Source organism: Palaemon carinicauda, chromosome 16, assembly GCF_036898095.1.
Source record: "Palaemon carinicauda isolate YSFRI2023 chromosome 16, ASM3689809v2, whole genome shotgun sequence".
NCBI lineage: Eukaryota > Metazoa > Arthropoda > Malacostraca > Decapoda > Palaemonidae > Palaemon > Palaemon carinicauda.
Window position 1 is genome coordinate 65,859,535 of NC_090740.1, and position 20,144 is coordinate 65,879,678.

General features: G+C 40.1%; 1 protein-coding gene across 2 annotated transcripts in view; it reads left to right on the top strand.

The window, feature by feature from the left end:
• Positions 1-8,428: 8,428 nt before the first annotated feature.
• Gapvd1 (GTPase activating protein and VPS9 domains 1) overlaps positions 8,429-20,144 on the top strand; it is a 494,617-nt gene continuing 482,901 nt past the window's right edge. Inside the window, exon 1 of one of the 2 annotated variants that reach the window (XM_068389833.1) lies at positions 8,429-8,516. The gene's annotated coding sequence lies outside the window, so the exon portion shown is untranslated. The remainder of the gene's footprint in view (positions 8,517-20,144) is intronic. The other variant, XM_068389834.1, reaches the window with a different exon arrangement.

Below are 20,144 nucleotides of genomic sequence, written 5' to 3' on the forward strand. Positions count from 1 at the left end.
TAATAATAATAATAATAATAATAATAATAATAATAATAATAATAATAAGGCAACGATGATCTAGTAGAGGTTAGTAAATCAATTGGAGATTTTTCTTGATTTAAGGTTGATGTTGTGCTCTTGCTGAAATAATTGATAACTTCTTGCTGAGGGTTGCCTCTTAATAGTAAACACGTAAAATCATCAGCTAGCAGTGAAAACTTTCCTTCTAAGTATATAGTTTTTTCCTTTATAACTATCACATTTGCATAATTTCGAAATATGCACTTCACCGTAATTTTTGAAAAGTAGCCTTACTAAAAAACGTTTTGTGACATTACACAGATTCACATAATAAATTACAACAAATACTATATAAGTATGATAAAAAATAGATATAAGGCCTTGTGCTATATCAATATCACTTCATATAATATTATCTATTTCAAGTATAGTAAATACAGTTTTATATTCATTAAAAAAGACAAGACAAAACCGACAGTTTTTTCACATCACTTAGGCTACCATGTTTTTTTTAGATATATACACCGCACAATTATCATGGCAATGATTATTCCAGTCGTTCTCTTGTATCAGCCGATTCAAATGTTCTACCAGCTGGAAACTCAAACTACGTAATCTCTCTCTTAATTAAGAGCAGATGATATCTAACACAGGTGTTTTCCACTTTCCAGTCAACGGAAACATCATGCATGAAATTTTAACTCAACTTTACGAAAAGTCTTGAAAAAGCAAATTTCTTTTCTTCACGTGGTTTTCTTAATATAGATTGTTTTAAAAGAAAAGACAATAAATTCGCCAAATGGGTATTTATTTCAGTTTCTTAGACTGAAGCCAACGACCCTCCAAATAGCGATGACGTCATTTTCTTCGAATCTTAAAGAATTTTGTAAGTCCCCCTAGAGATGAATCAATTTGTTTGGCGCCAAAGTTATTCGTGGCGTTCATTTTCGGTAAAAGCTCGATATATTTAGGTTGTAAATGCGATGCATTTACTGAGTGTAGGTTTTTTTCCATTATGGGTCTGGCAATATCAATAGACGAAAATAATCACTCCTAACGAGATTTTAACGTTCCATTTCGTTTTATACACACGCGCGCGCGCACACACACACACACACACTCACATAGATATATCTTTGCGCGCGCGTGCGTGCGTGTGTGTGTGTGCATTAATAGAAATCTTGAAAAATACTGTAGCCTACTCTTAAATCAGAATAAAAACTGATAAAGATTGGCCATAGAAACAAATCAAATAAAAAAATAACCATACATTTAGGGAACCATCTGTTTCTATCCAAACACAGATAATGGATAGAGAAATAAATACAAAGGAAATATAGATGAAAGAGATCATGAAAGTAAAAGTAAAGTAGCTTTCAGAAGGCGAGCTGTATAAAAAGGTGATATGAGGGAAAAACTGAAATGCAACCGCTCCGAATCGTTGTTGATGGTCGAAGGAATGCGTTATCAATGAGATGTACATTCTAAGACCCTGGCCTGGCGAGATATTCATAGTGTTTGTTTAATCAAAAGGGGTCCTATCATCGGCTGACCTTTGAACTTACACTTGATTTGGCACCCGTACCTAACTGAATTGTTATCGGTGAAAGAGATTTACCCGGGAATCTGATGAAGGGTTTATCCAGGACTAGTGGGTCCTGGGTTTATCACAGTAGAAACCTGTTATTTAGTATTGTCGATGTCTGAGGATTTTTATTCTTCTTGAACATCAATTACCATTTTCTCAGTGTTATTGGTATTACTAAAAAATAAAAGATTAGATCGTGTAACTGTTAAGCATAACTATTTAATTGGGTCCAGATATTTTAACTATTTGTTTACACTTGTGAGACACGATGGAATATTTGGTTAAATCTGTATAGAGGACCTTTTCGGCCAGTTGGTCGTGATAGTTCAAAGACAACGGTTATTTACAAATTACAGTCATTCAAATTCTGTGTTGATATTCTGGAAAGCAAATCCTTGGTGTTCGTGAAAGACAATTGCAAAATAAACTTATTTTAACCAAGATATCATGGAAAATAAAAACGTGGATATAGGATAACACAAAGTAGATCTTTCGACAGAAATTTGTATTTTTGTGGTGTCTCTGATTATTTAAAAAAATTAAATAAATATGTTTGTCATATGTTTCCCATTTCTACTTAGAGTTCGATATACAGTACAAATGTTGTAGTTGAACATAATTGAAATCACCCCGACTAGGATTCCAGATGGTTAAAATGGTACATTCAAAAATTTCATCCAAATCACGCCTTTAGGTTATAAATGGTAAATGATGTTTGTTGTTTGTCTAGATATGCTGCCCGGGCCTTGTGCCCATCGATCTAAGTCCCCAAGAGTAGAAGACCCAACCGGTGTAGCTGGGCCTTGCAAGATTCTCAGCACTAAGAGTTATTCTTAATGATTCAAAGTACTGCACTCCATGAATAGCCTAAGCGAGTACTGTACAGTATGCATACTTTACTCTTGAAGGGCTGCCCATGCTGTATCCAAATATACATGTTTATAGAAAAAAAATTTGTATGATTGAAAATACATTGTAAGACACACATAACTCAATTAATCTTATAATCTTATGAAGGGGCACTGGGAACTGGTCCTTTAAATTGTCTAATATTTCAACAAAGTCAGTGAGACAGTTTTTGTGAGTACTTCGGTGAAAAACGAATCGGCATTGACTGACTTGCTGTTTACACTGGGAAAAAATATGTGTAGGCTACGGTTTCTTTAAATTTGAACAAAAAACTTTCAAACGTCTTTTGTAGGTGAGAGAAAAATTACAAAACATATAAAGAGGCCCAGTTGCTGTGGAGTTTTTTTTCACAAGAGTATGTTCACCTAGTAATAAGTTGGTTAATTTTTTTTTTAGAAAGGAATGATTTATCTATACCCACGATCTTTCTGTTTTTATTTGATTTCGTTATAATTTCAAACGTTCACAGTAAGCCAATAGCTATCACGAATCTGCGTTGTCCATGATATTTCTAATGGAGCAATCATTAACATTGTTTTCAAACAAACATCTTCTTGATCATATTCTTATCGGTGTTAAATTTATCAAACACCGCAATGAAAGATATTTTTCTTATCTAGCACAAGGGTAAAAGATAAACCTAAATTTAAAACGAAATATAAATTTCGAGTTAAGGGTTTGATGTAAAAATCCATGATTTTATCTTAGTATTCATTATTATCCCTTTAGTGCCATTTATTGTTGATCAAATGATTCAATGTCACGTTCAAGCTACTGAGATGAGTCCTACTGTTGTTCGACTCAATGTCGATATAAAAGGCATTCAGATATGCTGTCCGATGTGCAGACGGTGAAAGTTCGATTAGATTCTTTCTAAGGTTATGCACAGTTGAAAGATTTCCTTTCAGAATATTTTGTCCATATTTAGGAAGGAGTCTAATAGTAGAATCTATGACCCGAAACTGCATGCTTATGAAAGGACTTATTGCTATGCACTTTGTAGCAGATGGCTACCTTGATTTTTCCGTTAAAATGTGCTTGGTTTATAATCAAGTTGAAAAAATTCTCATGAACAAGAGGAACGCAGAATAAAGGATGCAAGCGGAAAGATGCTTTCCAACGTGAATGCAGTCCTGGATCAATTGAATGAAGAATTGTTACAAGGGAGGATAGAGAAGAGACAGAAACGTTGGATACCCGCAGACTCTGATTATTTTGAGACTAGGAACGCATATGGAAGGAAAGGGTAACCTTCTCCGGTTGAAAGAGTTACCAATGAGATACTGCCATATGGTGGTGTCAGTGGGATTTAGTAGCTGACCGGGATTTGTTAGGTATGCTTGGATATAGGGAAGGCTCTAGAGGAATAGTGGAGAGAAATATCATTATGCTGCGTCGTGATAATAATGATATTGTAAGAATTATAATAATAGAACGTTACTTAATATACCATGGAAGATGTATGGTAGGATTTTAATTAAGAAAGTAAAGCAGGTGATTGAAGGAATGATGAGAGGATGTTTGAATCAAATGTCTGTTATAAAACTGTTATCTGGGAAGTTTTAAAGTAATTAATTAATTCTACTTGTGTGATGCATTAATCTGGAAAAAATCTTATGATTGAAATGAAAAAAATTGCAATGTGAATGGTGTTGCTAATGTATTGTAGGCCTATAAGTTATTGGAAATCAATGGTGATTAAAAGTTTTCTTTTTCTGATTGGAAAAAGCATGGGCTATAATGTTTAGACATGAGAGAAACCAATTTGGTGTGAAAGTGGGTCTGAGACGAACGTTTTTAATGCAGCCTATCTATGGTTATTCAATATTTTTATAGATGAACTGATATGGAAAGTCTAAAATCTGATATTGGGTGTAGGTGCAAAGCTGTAGGATAAGAAAATTAATTGTGTATAATTTTGGGGAAGGTTAATGTTTACATATGATACTGTGTTGATTGGACACTGAATTTTTTGAAAGAAACAAAATATTTGCCAGAGGATAAAATCGAGAGCGAAGGTCAAGTGGAATAAGCTACTGAATAAATGAAAACAGAAGATGAAATCATGAATGTTAGTATGGCTGGAAAACGATTCATAATGGTATCTGGGAGTAAATACAATAGATTTTGGTAATGTGAAAGAAGAGATGAGTTAGAAAAAGTAGAAGCGAGAAAGGTAGCAGCTTGATTGCGCGGAATAGGCAAGACACAAATTAAAGGGGAATGAATGAAGGCGTTGTTAAACCAACTATGCTCCTATGTAGAGTGAAATAAGAATATTAAATGAAAATATAAAAATAAGGGCTAGGGTTTTTGAGATGTGAATTTTTGTGTTGTAAGCATATATATAATACTACCGAGTAAGTGGCTTTATAGTTAGCCTATACCGGATTTGAGAAGTGTTCTAGATTATCAGAAATTTTGAATCTATCCATTATTTCAAAAGTACTAAAATCTGTAGGCTAATTCTTGAACAACTAATTAGTCACTTGGAAAAAAATATCCTTAGCATCGCCAGACATCCATTCTCCTTACAGGAAATTGTATTACCCGGAAATAGCTATTTCTTCTGTTGTAAATGATTTTCTGGAAATGATGGATTAGAACAAATTATATTTCTCGATCTTATTGCTGTTTTTGAAACAGTTGTGCATGTGTTACTACTAAATAAATGATTTACAGTCCGCCGGTATTAAAGATCAAGCCTTTGAATATCTAAACGATTACTTTCATTCATCAACCATTAAATAGAGAGATACTCATGGGAGTGTACTGGGCCCAATCTTATTCTGTTTGTATACTATGGGTCTGTTAAAAGTATTACATGGCATGGAATGAAGTTTAAAGTCTATTTGCAGATGACAGACTACACAATTTTACTTATCCATAAATGACAGGTTCCTACCAGTGTTATGGAATGGATAACAGTTAAAGTACTAAAAGTGAATGAAAATAAAACTGAATTTATGGTGATTGGAAGGAACACAGCTTGAGAAATTTGGGCGACACCCAGATGATTATCAATAACAGCTAGGTCCCGATATTTAGTAAAGTTCGTGACCTGCATCTCTTGGTTGTAACTTGTCTCTCAATGCTTACATAAATGCTCAAATAAATAATGTAGTAAAAACCTCTGGATATCATCTCAGAAAAATTACTTTAATAAAGAAGTATATGGATGACTATTTTGTAAATAAACTTAGGATAAATTGTTTTTACCGGGATTAACCACTGCAACTCCCATCTATTACAATCCACGCAAAGTGCAACTCAATAGAATAAAAAATAGCAAACAGAGGAACAAGACTAGTAAGGTTTCTCATACCGAGAAAGGATTACTCCTATACTTATTGAATTACACTGGCTGTTTATTAGAGCTAGAATAGAATATATGTGCAATAATCCATCAAGTTATCCGAACGGGCGTCCAAAATATCCAAAAGAATTGCAAGAAATCTGGCAGCCAACAATTTGCGTTGACACAAAAATAATTACATTTGGTTTCAAATTATTGGAGCTATGATAGGTGTTTACTATAGATTTTAGATCTTTCAAATATGTTATCCCAAAACTGTATAACAAACTCTCACTAGACATTCCAAAGACTGAAGACATTAAAGTTTTCTAAAATAAACTGAAGCCTCTTATTGTTTGAATGTTTTGATGATGTGTGTTTGACAGTCAACATGTTATATGCTGCGTTATATGCAAAATACATAAGGGTGTATACAATAAACTGATCTTGTAGATCCTGTTATGCGTAGGGTTCTCCTGTGTGATGGGATCAAGAAAGCAACCCTTAAAATAAGTAAAGAGAAAAATGAAGATATTCGAAAGAAATGGTATAAAGATTGGCATGGAAAATGTATGGATCAGAAGTTTTAGGTTGTTCGGTCATATATAGAAGGAATAAACGACTGTAAGTAGGGAAAAGTGCTTAATTCAGCAGTGAGCAGAAGCCATAAACTCAGGATTGGAGTGCTTGAATGGATTAGGTAGAGGTTATGAACCAGTAATAGGTAAGTTGAGGCTATTATTATTATTATTATTATTATTATTATTATTATTATTATTATTATTATTATTATTATTATTATTATTATTATTACTTGATAAGCTGCACTCCTAGTTGGAAAAGCAGGATGCCAAAAGCCCAGGGGCTCCAACAAGGAAAATAGCCCAATGAAGAAAGGAAACAAGGAAAAATAAAATATTACAAGAACAGTAGGTATCCTAAATAAACTACAAAAACTTTAGCAAAACAAGAAGAAGAGAAAAAAGATACAATAGTGCGCGCGAGTGTACCTTCAAGCAAGAGAACTCTAACCCAAGATAGTGGAAGACAATCAGACCATGGTACAAAGGCTATGGCACTACCCAAGACTAGAGAACAATGGTTTGATTTTGGAGTGCCCTTCACCTAGAAGAGCTGCTTATCATAGCTAAAGAGTCTCTTCTACCCTTATCTAGATGAAAGTTGACACTGAGCAATGATAGTGCAGTAACCCCTTGGGTGAAGAAGAATTGTTTGGTAATCTCAGTGTTCTTAGGTGTATGAGGACAGAGAAGAATGTGTAAAGAATAGGCCAGACTATTCGGCGGATGTGTAGGCAAAGGGAAAAAGAACCGAAACCGAAGAGAAGAATCCAATGTAGTACTATCTGGCTAGCCAAAGAACCCCATAACTCTCGAGCGGTAGTATCAATGGGTGCATCTTTAGTGTTGCTCAAAGTGTATCATGTAGTTTCCAATACGCCTTTCATTTGACTTCATTGTTGCTGTTTAACAAATAAACTTTAAAGTACAAGTGCGGCTTGGCTTTACAAAAATTAGCCTTAAAACTAGATGGCACCTGGTTCTATGACCCAAATTTCACAAATTCAAGTAGACGTCGTAAGAAGCTGTTTTGAAAGGAAGGTACTTATCCAAAAGCACGAGAATGCACTTAGGATAATGGAGAATAAAGAAGAGTGTATGGCGTTAAACCTGCTGTTCATAAGTCTTGTATAGGCGTGTACAGCAATAGATGATGCATAAAAATTTCATTTTAACTGGGGTCATTCATAATGCGGCATTTAAAGGACGAATATGGTGGCAGTGACTGTACTGTTTAGGGTGTCTATGAGGGAAATCGATTATACATACATACATACATACATAGGCCTATATATATATATATATATATATATATATATATATATATATATATATATATATATATATATATATATATATATATATATATATATATATATATATATATATATATATATATATATATATATATATATATATATATATATATATATATATATATATATATAATTACGTAAACTCTTCAAAGAGCTAGCCTTTCTATAATTTTAAGAAATTTGCCTATTCGCTGAATTCTTATTCAATAGATAGAACAAAATTAAGCTCGTGCATTTGTAGTCTTACATTTATGTATCCTTTAAACGGAAAATTTTAAGATAATATATCCTATAAACTCTTAAGATAATTGAAGCCTTATTGGAACTACTGTTTTAAATATATAGGACGTGAATATTTATGTACGAAGTCATGCCAATGTATTCAAACACTGTTGTTCATTCCATGTTTTCATATCACTCAAATTTAGAGTGTGAACGCGACCCAAATATGGTGCGCAGTGTTGCCACATATAGGGATTTATTCCTAGATTTGGGAATTTTGGATGTCTGGAGGGGATATTCTGTACAAATTTCTATGAAGAAGAGACAAAGATCGGCAAACCTTTATATATTTTTTTAATTCGTTTGATAGCACTTATATGAAATAAAGTGCGTAATTTCTATATCAGTGAAGCCTACAGGATCAGAAGAAAATATATTTGTGGATATGGAGATTTTTGGATTGTTTTGAGGATTTTTTATTGTGAGTTTTGGGAATTTTTACACTAACCCATTTGGTAACACTGATGGTGCGAGTGACATTGGTGGGAGGTAATGAAGAGAGTTATTTATCTCCAAAATAGCGACGTTACGAAAAGTCTCAGGTAATTTTTGGCTCAGGATAACGAGAAATGAAGTTTATTCGGTTTTAAGGTCGCTCGTGGAAGGAGTGTTACGGAAAATGGAACTCAGCATAGGTCAAAAACTTGCCAGCGCAGTCCTATAAGGTTGCTGGATTCAGCCTACCGTAGCATATTTCTCCAGACTAAATTGATTGTCTTAGATGTTTTTATTTAACTACATCTTTATAGATTACCAGTTTTCACTAGGTTTTTGGTTATTTGAATATGCATAACCTGACCCCTAACCACTCTTGGTAGCCTACCATACCCTATAGGTTATTGGCCAGCTTGTCGTGCCTTAGGGAATTTGGAAAGTACTAAAACTATTATAAATATCGTAAATATAAAATTTATGAACAATAGGCATAATGTAGTTGCCTCGAGGGAGGTAATCAAGTTTATATGGTTAAAATTATTAAGAATACAAATGTTTCTCCTAATGTTTATTGTAACCTTGTTTTTTATGGTTTGGTCGGTATTTTTGTAGTGAATTACATGGCAATGTAACCTAGGAATAAAACTACTGTTTCTTATAGAAATAATTACGATCTCTTAAAAAATGACACTCGTTTCCGTTGCAAATGAATAGTTTCAGAAATATATATACATCTATATCCTACGATAATGGGGGACCCCCCAGTGGGAACTCGGGGTTTTGGGTGGGGAAAACATACTGGGGAAACGAAATATAATTGTTTTCCTATAGTAAATAACGTGAATTAAGCGAATTTGATGTTCATTTCAATCGGAAACAAACATCAACCAATTCGGATAATTTTTAGATGAACGGTGTCACTTCTCTTATGAACGAACGATAACATTAGCAACGTTACCAATAATACACAGTGTTACCAACGTTGACGTATGGTACACAGAGTTACCAACGGCACGTTGACATTACTAAAGATAGTAATGATAGATATTTCCATATATTATATAATTTCCCCATATAAGTTTTACTCAATATATAAAAAGTACAAAAAGGGCACAGAACCTAACAAACCCACCTAACCTAGCCTAGTAGTATGACAGGTCACAAAATAACATTTGATCTACATCGGACGTTGGCAGCACTGGTTACTGTATTTTTTCATGACACAATCTTTGTAACGGGGCTTCCAAAGTTTATCCAGATATACTGTTTTGTATTTTACTCCGGTTATTATAATTTCAAGAAGGTAATGTATAGAGAAGAAAAGGCTTGTTTTACGTTTATATATCGATTCCCCAGTATGTTTTCCCCACCCAAAACCCCGAGTTCCCACTGGGGGTCCCCCATTATTGGAGGATATAGATGTATATATATTTCTGAAACTTAATTTGCGACGGGAACGAGTGTCATTTTCGAAGAGAGCGTAATTTTTTCTATTAGAAACAGTAGTTTTTTTCCTAAGTTACATTGCCATGTAATTCACTACAATGAAACCGTTTGGTCTTTATAGGTGGCCCTAATCAGTGACTTCAGTGTTAATTCTATCTCCTGGGTTAGAGTTCTTTTGCTTGAGGGTACACTCGTGCACACTATTTTATCTTATTCCTCTTTCTCTTGTTTTGTTGAACTTTTTATAGTTTACATAGGATACATTTATTTTAATGTTACTTTTTTTAGTATTTTATTTTTCCCTGTTTCCTTTCCTGACTGGGCTATTTTCCCTGTTGGAGCCCCTGGGCTTATAATAATAATAATGTGGGAAATCAGTGTTTATTTTGGGGAAAAGTAAAATCCAATGATAAATGATGATCATAAGCGGGTAAATGGTACAATTTAGGCCAGAGCTGGATTCAGGATGATGAAATAACATTTATACATATATATATTTCCTGAATTCCTACTGGAAATCGTACAGTTTTGACAATGGTATACTTTAATTTCTCACCCAATAATTGCGTAGTGTACTTTGAGCTTGGTAATAGTTTACAACACCACGCTCTCCATTTACTCCAAAATAATGCAGTCCTGTAGTTTTCATCTTCTTGCACAGTAATTAGGTGGTTATTTAAATTCTGGGAAAGCAATAATTAGCAAGATATGTTGAGGAAGGGGGAAGTGGTTATAAAAAGAAAATAGCTTGGTTTCCTTACCAAACCACTTGGAACTGACATGTCAAAAAAGTCAACGAAACAGGATTCGTGATGCCAGCATACATAAACAGAAGTTTGTGATGCCAGCATACATTTGATATACAGTACTGTATATTCAAAATATATTTAATCAAAAATTGAGTGATTACTCAAAAGTGTCACTATTTGTAAATTGCATATTTTATGGACACTTTTGAGTAATTAATCCATTTTTAACTAAACATTTTGAATATACAGTACAGTGAACCCTCGTTTATCGCGGTAGATAGGTTCCAGACGCGGCCGCGATAGGTGAAATTCCGCGAAGTAGTGACATCATATTTACCTATTTATTTAACATGTATATTCGGACTTTTAAAACCTTCCCTTGTACGTAGTACTGTTAACAAACCACCCTTTAATGTACAGAACACTTAATGCATGTACTACAGCACCCTAAACTAAAACAGGCACAAATATTAAAGGCGATTTTATATCATGCGTTTCCTAAACACCTAAAAAGCACGATAAAAAATGGCAACCAATGTTTTGTTTACGTTCATCTCTGATCATAATGAAGAAACAAACTCATTTAGTGTACACATATATGTATAGGTTAGTTTTTGCATCGATTATATTGATTATACAGTATGTTGATTTTTTTATTACCAATGTTTTACTTTACGTATTTTTCTTAGGACTTCCAAATGAAATGTTTTTCTTTATGACGCCGCCTGAAACGACGGCGTCATAAAGTACTGTACGCTCAGTAAACAACCACGCTCAGAACAAACAAGGCATTTAACGCGCATGATGATAGTGATAAATAATGATATAGTACAGTATTTACAGTAAAAGCATTTACAAAATATGTTACCTTACAAATATAATTTACCGTATCTATATAAAATCATACAGTACTGTACAGTACATATTGTACGTAGCAAAGCAGGAAAACAATTTACGAGAGAGAAAGAGAGAGAGAGAGAGAGAGAGAGAGAGAGAGAGAGAGAGAGAGAGAGAGAGAGAGAGAGATTGTTTTACGTACGTACTGTAAATGTAAATTTTAAACATAAAAAATCAATTTACGAGAGAGAGAGAGAGAGAGAGAGAGAGAGAGAGAGAGAGAGAGAGAGATATATATATATATATATATATATATTGTTTTACGTACGTATATGTAAATTTTAAACAAAAAAAGTATGATAGGTTACAACATGTAGACTTTTAAAACCTTCCCTTTAACTTAATGCATACAGTACGTACAGTACTAAACTATAAAACAGGCACAAATACAGTTTTAGAATGTGAGAATATTAAAGTAAAAAATAAAGATTGTTACTGTACTCACCACGAAAGAAGTTGAAGAAAAACTTGAATGATGATGGCGATGAATTTGCTGCACAGTAGAAATGATGATGATGAAGCTGATGATGTGTTCTACTGTGCAGCCAGGTAGTATTTTACGTCTCTTCAGACGGATGTGTCTTTTCCTGGGACACCTCTTCAACTTCTTCCTGGGAAACTTCTTCAATTTCTTCCGAAGGCGTACTAGCAGGAGGAACTGGCTCTTTTTTGCGAGGCTGGAAGAACATTGTGATCGGAAGTTGTTGCCGCTGCTTCTTTTTTCGATCTAAGAGCATCCTGTAGGGAGTCATTATGTCATCAACCTTGTTGCAGAATTGCATCGACTGAACCATATCCTCGTCCCACTCTTGCAACATTTCTTTCAACTCCTTCGCATGGTTGCAGGCCTTGGCAAGCCGTTCTAATGTTAAGCCCGTTTCTTCGACATTTTCTTGGGTCTCTTCCTGGGTTTCACTCTCTTCTTCGCTTGCCGATGTCGTCAGGTCTTCGAGGTCTGCGTCAGTTAGGGGCTGGGAATGGCAGTCCAACAACTCGTCGACGTCTTCAGTCGTCATGTCGCCAAACCCGTCACCTCCAATTATGGCAGCCAACTGCACAGATTTGCGTATTGCAGAGTGTTGGATTTCAGCAGGTGTAAATCCCTCGTCGTCGTAAACAATCTGGGGCCACAACTTCTTCCAGCTCGCATTCACAGTTGCAGGTTTCATCTCTTGAAGTGCCTTCTGAATATTCTGCAGGCACGTGGCTATGGTGTACTGCCGCCAGTACGCCTTCAAGTTAAAATCTTCATCCTCATCATCTTGGGCAGCATCCACACACGCAACGAGGTCCGCCAAGGTGTTCTTCGTGTAGAGGGCCTTGAACGCCCTGATAACCCCCTGGTCCATCGGTTGAATTAATGACGTGGTGTTGGGTGGCAGGAACTCAACCTGAATGCCCTCATGCGACAGGTCAGTTGCGTGTCCACCAGCGTTATCCATAAGGAGAAAGATCTTGAATGGCAAGCCCTTCTCTAAGAGATATTTGCTGACTTGCGGGATAAAACACTGATGGAACCAGTTGGAGGTCAGCATCTTCGTAATCCATGCTTTTTGATTATGCATCCAGTACACGGGAAGGAGATTCTTATTTTTATTTTTCAAAGCGCGAGGATTTTTCGACTTATAAATAAGCCCCGGCTTTAGCAAAAATCCAGGAGCATTGCCACACATCACGAGGGTAACGCGATCCTTGAATGCTTTAAAGCCAGAGGCTTTGGCTTCCTCTTTGAACAGGAAAGTTCGCGACGGCATTCTCTTCCAAAACAAGCCGGTCTCATCCATATTAAAGACTTGTTCCAGCTTGTATCCACCTTCGGCGATAATATTCTTGAATGTCTGGTTCGCGTAAGTTTCAGCAGCGGCAGTGTCAGCCGAAGCAGCCTCGCCATGCAGGGAAACGCTTTTCAGAGCGAAGCGTTTCTGAAACTTCGCGAACCATCCTTTGCTGGCGGAAAAACGTTTCTGAGGCTGGGAATCAGTGGATGTCCCTGGTTGAGGATCATCTGCATCATCATCTTCTTCAGCATGGTTGCCGTCGTCGTCTTGAGGTTCCTTTGCAGCAAAATTCTGATACAAGCTCAAAGCCTTTGTTCGGATGGTGTTCGTATCCAAGGCTATGTTCTTCTTCCGGCAGTCGGCAATCCACACAGCTAAAGCACCTTCCATGCGTACGATCGTTTTATTACGCGTTGTAACGACTCGCTTCGCTGATCTGCTAAAGGTGATTGCAGCCGTCTTTCTAATGTTCGCCTCGTCCTTCTTGATATAGCGAACAGTAGATTCGTTGATCCCAAAATGGCGCGCAGCGGACGCGTAACTTCTACCATCTTTTAACGTATCGAGAAGCGTAACCTTCTCAGCAATCGTCATCATCCTTCGGTGGCGTTTAGGCTCACTACCAGCCTTAGTAGAAGTAGAACGCTTGGGAGCCATTGTACAGTAGGATTTGACAAAAAGTTCAACTTAAAAAGGTCGCACAGATTACTGTAAACTTCACAAACTTAAGAACGTCTACTCAGCGATACGCGGGAACAGAGAGTGGACGACCCGGGCCCGCGAGAACCTAGGTGCTGGAAGCTGGAGGTGATGGCAAAACACCAATCACAGGCTAGATAACAAAACTTGAGTTCTGATTCGTCATCTATCAGCGCTTGAACCAATCACAACCCGTCTTACAGTATATGATGCGTAGGTTACCAACTCATACAAGATACCCCGCGCATACCGTACGTACGTATTAATAATAATAATAATAAATAATGATAATAATACAGTACAGTACTGTAATAATAATAATAATAATGATAATAATAATAACAATCCTAATTTTATTAACAACAACAACAATAATAATAACAATATTTAATAGCTTTACGTATGCTACAGTATTTTATTCTTTTGTAGGATGTCTCTCTCTCTCTCTCTCTCTCTCTCTCTCTCTCTCTCTCTCTCTCTCTCTCTCTCTCTCTCTCTCTCTCTCTCTCTCGTACGCTTATTCGAAATGTGATTTGTTCCGTAACCGAAATACAAACCACGCTATTTACAAAGGGTATTACTTTTAGCGCAGCTGAAATGACGAGCCAATAGTTTTTAACGAGGGTTAATTACCCCCGCGCTAGTTAGCGGGGTGGGGAAGGGTAGCTTGCTACCCCTCCCCCCTCCACACACCGGTGACTTGCTTCACTTCACTTTTGGCTCGGCGGTGATCAGACGTGTCTGTTCATCGCCTTCGTGACAGCCTTTAATTTTCTGCTTTTTCTTTTCAGCTTGTGTGATTGGTTGGAAGTTGACCTTCAGTTATTTTCTTTTATTTACTATGTGTACATGCCCTGGAGTTGCCGGCCGTCCTTGTGGGACTTTCATGTCGGACGTTATTACGGATCCTCACACCCTCTGCCCTCAATGTCGGGGCCGACGGTTGCGACCAGGATAACATGTGCCGTGAGTGCAGGGAGTGGTCTGCCTCCCAGTGGGAGAGGTTTGGTCGTCGGCGTAAGAAGAAGTCCAAGAGAGACCGTTCTCCTCCGGGGTTAGCCTTGAAGGAGGAAGGTTCTCGGGACTCTTCTTCCGCCGCCCAAACCTCCTCCGAAGCTCCCCCTCGTCCGCCTCCTAAGGAGAGTCGTCCGAGTGGGAGCGCAGGCCCTTGTTCTGTTTCCCTACCTTCGGTGGGGGGAGAGGGCGTCGCCTCCCATAGCGAGGCGGTTCCCCCTCCTCCTCCGGGGGAGGTTATTGATAATAATGCCTTATCCAGTGATGATCTTTTACAGATTTGGTCGTCCCTGGGGCTTAAGGGCTTGCCCTCCAGGGTCGCTCTTATTGACCTTGTCTCGTTGGGGGCCGCTGTTAAACAGTCGCCAGTGGTAGCGGAGGTAGACCCTCTGTCTATTGTCGACGTCGTGGTGACAGAGGCCTCCGACGTGGCTGGGCCTTCCGACGCAGGTGCTGTTGCTGGTGATGGTGCTCAAGGCTCTCCTCCTCCTTCCGTGCATCCTTCGAAGGGGGAAGTGAGTCCTTCGGTCTCGACTGCTGCCCAGCTTCCTTCTGAGGGAAGTGTTTTGAGGGAGACTCCCCTTCGGAGGACCGATGGTCCCGACGATCTCCCGCGAGGCCGCCTCCGCCGTAAGGCTCACCGCCCTCTACGCCACAAGGGCCTCCCTTCCCCTTACAGGGGGACTAAGAGGTCCCTTTTTGGGTCTTCGTCCTCCGGGGGGGACTCTCCTCGTCAGCCTCAACCGACTGCTCCGCCCTCCTTGAACCTCTCTGCAGACCGCTCACCATCTCCTGCCGGATCTTCGCCTTCTGGAGAACTCGTCACCCGACGGGCAACGGTCCCTTCGGGGCTAAGGGATTCTTCCCTTACGCGAGCAGGGCTAGCGCACAAGCGCTCTCCTGCTCGCCAGCGCTCACCTGCTCGCCAGCGCTCACCTGCTCGCCAGCGATCTCCTGCTCGCCAGCGATCTCCTGCTCGTCGACGATCTCCTGCTCGCCAAGACTCTCCTGCTCGCCGACGCTCACCTGCTCGTCGGCTCTCTCCTGATGTTCGCCCCCCTCGCCAGCGCTCTCCTGCTTGTCAGCTCTCTTCCGAGCGTCAGCGCTCATTTGAGGACCATCGCCCTGCGGTCTCTGACCACCCTTTAGTTCCTGCTGAACTCCTGCTCACCATCTGCCTGGTCCTGTGGCTACGCAACATCGTGCTGCGCGTGTGTCAGAAACACATGTTCGCCAACGCGCCAGCGATCTTCCCGTTCCTGCTCGTGAACGCGCCGCACCAGCTGTCCTCTCACAGGACACGCGTCGACCTTCTGCTCGCCAGCGATCACCAGCTCGCCAGCGATCACCTACACGCCAGCGATTACCTCCTCGCCAGCGTTCACCTGCTTGCCAGCGCGCACAGGCGATCTTAGTATCGCCTATTCAACAGCGACAACGAACGCACCGACGTTCGCCAACGCTCCTGAAGGAACATGGTTCGCCCAGCTTCTAGCTCGCCATCGCGCGATCGCCCGCCTGCATATGCCGCTCGCCATCGCTCGCCATTGCACGATCGCCCTCCTACGCATGCTGCTCGCCATCGCACGACCCTGCACGATCGCCCGCTTACGCATGCTGCTCCTCATCGCACAACCCTGAACGATCGCCCTCCTGCGGATGCTGATCACCATCGCACCCCATCACGCGATCATTCACCTGCGCATGCTGCTCGCCATCGCACAACCCTGAACGATCGCCCGCTTACGCATGCTGCTCCTCATCGCACAACCCTGAACGATCGCCCTCCTGCGGATGCTGATCACCATCGCACCCTATCACGCGATCATTCACCTGCGCATGCTGCTCGCCATCGCACACCAGTGCGTCGACATACCACATCCCGACATCGCCAGCGATCTTCCTCACCTACGCGGCAGCACGATCCCTCGCCGTCGCGCCAACGCTTGCGTTCGTCGCCTCGGACACGTGTTCATTCACCTGCCCACCCTCGCCACTCGCCTGCACGATCATCCACCTGCGCGCCCGCGCGATCATCCACCTGCGCGCCCGCGTGATCGCTCGCCCGCACTCCCGCGCGACCATCGTTCGCGGCGAATTCCACAGCCGGTGGTAGCAGCAGGAACGCGTGCTCCTAGAGGGCACTTGGGATCACCTCCATCCAAGCACAGGTTGGTAGTGCAGGATGAAGACAGGTCAGTACAGTGAACCCTCGTTTATCGCGGTAGATAGGTTCCAGACGCGGGTGCGATAGGTGAAAATCCGCGAAGTAGTGACAGCATATTTACCTATTTATTTAACATGTATATTCGGACTTTTAAAACCTTCCCTTGTACGTAGTACTGTTAACAAACCACCCTTTAATGTACAGAACACTTAATGCATGTACTACAGCACCCTAAACTAAAACAGGCACAAATATTAAAGGCGATTTTATATCATGTGTTTCCTAAACACCTAAAAAGCACGATAAAAAATGGCAACCAATGTTTTGTTTACGTTCATCTCTGATCATAATGAAGAAACAAACTCATTTAGTGTACACATATATGTACGTATAGGTTAGTTTTTGCATCGATTATATTGATTATACAGTACTGTATGTTGATTTTTTTATTACCAATGTTTTAGTTCACATATTTTTCTTTGGACTTCCAAATGAAATCTTTTTCTTTATGACGCCGCCTGAAACGACGGCGTGTACGCTCAGTAAACAACCACGCTCAGAACAAACAAGGCATTTAACGCGCATGATGATAGTGATAAATAATGATACAGTACATACAGTATTTACAGTAAAAGCATTTACAAAATATGTTACCTTACAAATATAAATTATACAGTACTTGTACGTAGCAAAGCAGGAAAACAATTTGAGAGAGAGAGAGAGAGAGAGAGAGAGAGAGAGAGAGAGAGAGAGAGAGAGAGAGAGAGAGAGAGAGAGAGAGAGAGAGAGAGAGAGAGATTGTTTTACGTACGTAAATGTAAATTTAAAAAAAAAAAAAATATGATAGGTTACAACATGTAGACTTTTAAAACCTTCCCTTTAACTTAATGCATACAGTACGTACATTACTAAACTATAAAACAGGTTAAAGTAAAAAATAAAGATTGTTACTGTACTCACCACGAAAGAAGTTCAAGAAAAACTTGAATGACGATGGCGATGAATTTGCTGCACAGTAGAAATGATGATGATGAAGCTGATGATGTGTTCTACTGTGCAGTCAATGATAGTATTTTACGTCTCTTCAGACGGAGGTGTCTTTTCCTGGGACACCTCTTCAACTTCTTCAATTTCTTCCGAAGGCGTACTAGCAGGAGGAACTGGCTCTTTTTTGCGAGGCTGAAAAAACATTGTGATCGGAAGTTGTTGCCGCTGCTTCTTTTTTCGATCCAAGAGCATCCTGTAGGGAGTCGTGATGTCATCAACCTTGTTGCAGAATTGCATCGAGCGAACCATATCCTCGTCCCACTCTTGTAACATTTCTTTCGCCTCCTTCATATGGTTGCAGAACTTGGCAAGCCATTCTAATGTTAAGCCCGTTTCTTCGACATTTTCTTGGGTCTCTTCCTGGGTACCCTCACTCTCTTCCTCACTTGCCGATTTCGTCAGGTCTTCGAGGTCTGCGTCAGTTAGGGGCTGGGAATGGCAGTCCAACAACTCGTCGACGTCTTCAGTCGTCATGTCGCCAAACCCGTCACCCCCAATTATGGCAGCCAACTGCACAGATTTCCGTATTGCAGAGTGTTGGATTTCCGACGGAGTAAATCCCTTGTCGTCGTAAACAATATCGGGCCACAGCTTCTTCCAGCTCGCATTTACGGTTGCAGGTTTCATCTCTTGAAGTGCCTTTTGAATATTCTGCAGGCACGTGGCTATGGTGTACTGCCGCCAGTACGCCTTCAAGTTGAAGTCTTTATCCTCGTCATCTTGGGCAGCATCCACACACGCAACGAGGTCCGCCAAGGTATTCTTCGTGTAGAGGGCCTTGAACGCCCTGATAACCCCCTGGTCCATTGGTTGAATTAATGACGTGGTGTTGGGTGGCAGGAACTCAACCTGAACGCCCTCACGCGACAGGTCAGTTGCGTGTCCACCAGCGTTATCCATAAGGAGAAGGATCTTGAATGGCAAGCCCTTCTCTAAGAGATATTCATGGACTTGCGGGATGAAACACTGGTGGAACCAGTTGGAGGTCAGCATCTTCGTAATCCATGCTTTTTGATTATGCATCCAGTACACGGGAAGGAGATTCTTATTTTTATTTTTCAAAGCGCGAGGATTTTTTCGACTTATAAATAAGCCCCGGCTTTAACAAAAATCCAGCAGCATTGCCACACATCACGAGGGTAACTCGATCCTTGAATGCCTTAAAACCAGAGGCTTTGGCTTCCTCTTTGAACAGGAAAGTTCGCGACGGCATTCTCTTCCAAAACAAGCCGGTTTCATCCATATTAAAGACTTGTTCCGGCTTGTATCCACCTTCAGCGATAATGTTCTTGAAAGTCTGGTTCACGTAAGTTTCAGCAGCGGCAGTGTCAGCGGAAGCAGACTCCCCATGCAGGGAAACGCTTTTCAGGGCGAAGCGTTTCTGAAACTTCGCGAACCATCCTTTGCTTGCGGAAAAACGTTTCTGAGGCTGGGAATCAGTGGATGTCCCTGGTTGAGGATCATCTGCATCATCATCATCTTCAGCATGGTTGCCGTCGTCCTCTTTAGGTTCCTTTGCAGCAAAATTCTCATATAAGCTCAAAGCCTTTGTTTGGATGGTGTTCGTATCCAACGCTATGTTCTTCTTCCGGCAGTCGGCAATCCACACAGCTAAAGCACCTTCCATGCGTACGATCGTTTTATTACGCGTTGTAACGACTCGCTTCGCTGATCTGCTAAAGGTGATTGCAGCAGTCTTTCTAATGTTCGCCTCGTCCTTCTTGATGTAGCGAACGGTGGATTCGTTGATGCCAAAATGGCGGCCGGCGGCCGCGTAACTCCTACCATCTTTTAACATGTCGAGAAGCGTAACCTTCTCAGCTATCGTCATCATCCTTCGGTGGCGTTTAGGCTCACTACCAGCCTTACTAGAAGCAGAACGCTTGGGAGGCATTGTAACAGAAAGTTCAACAAAAAGTTCAACTTAAAACAGTCGCA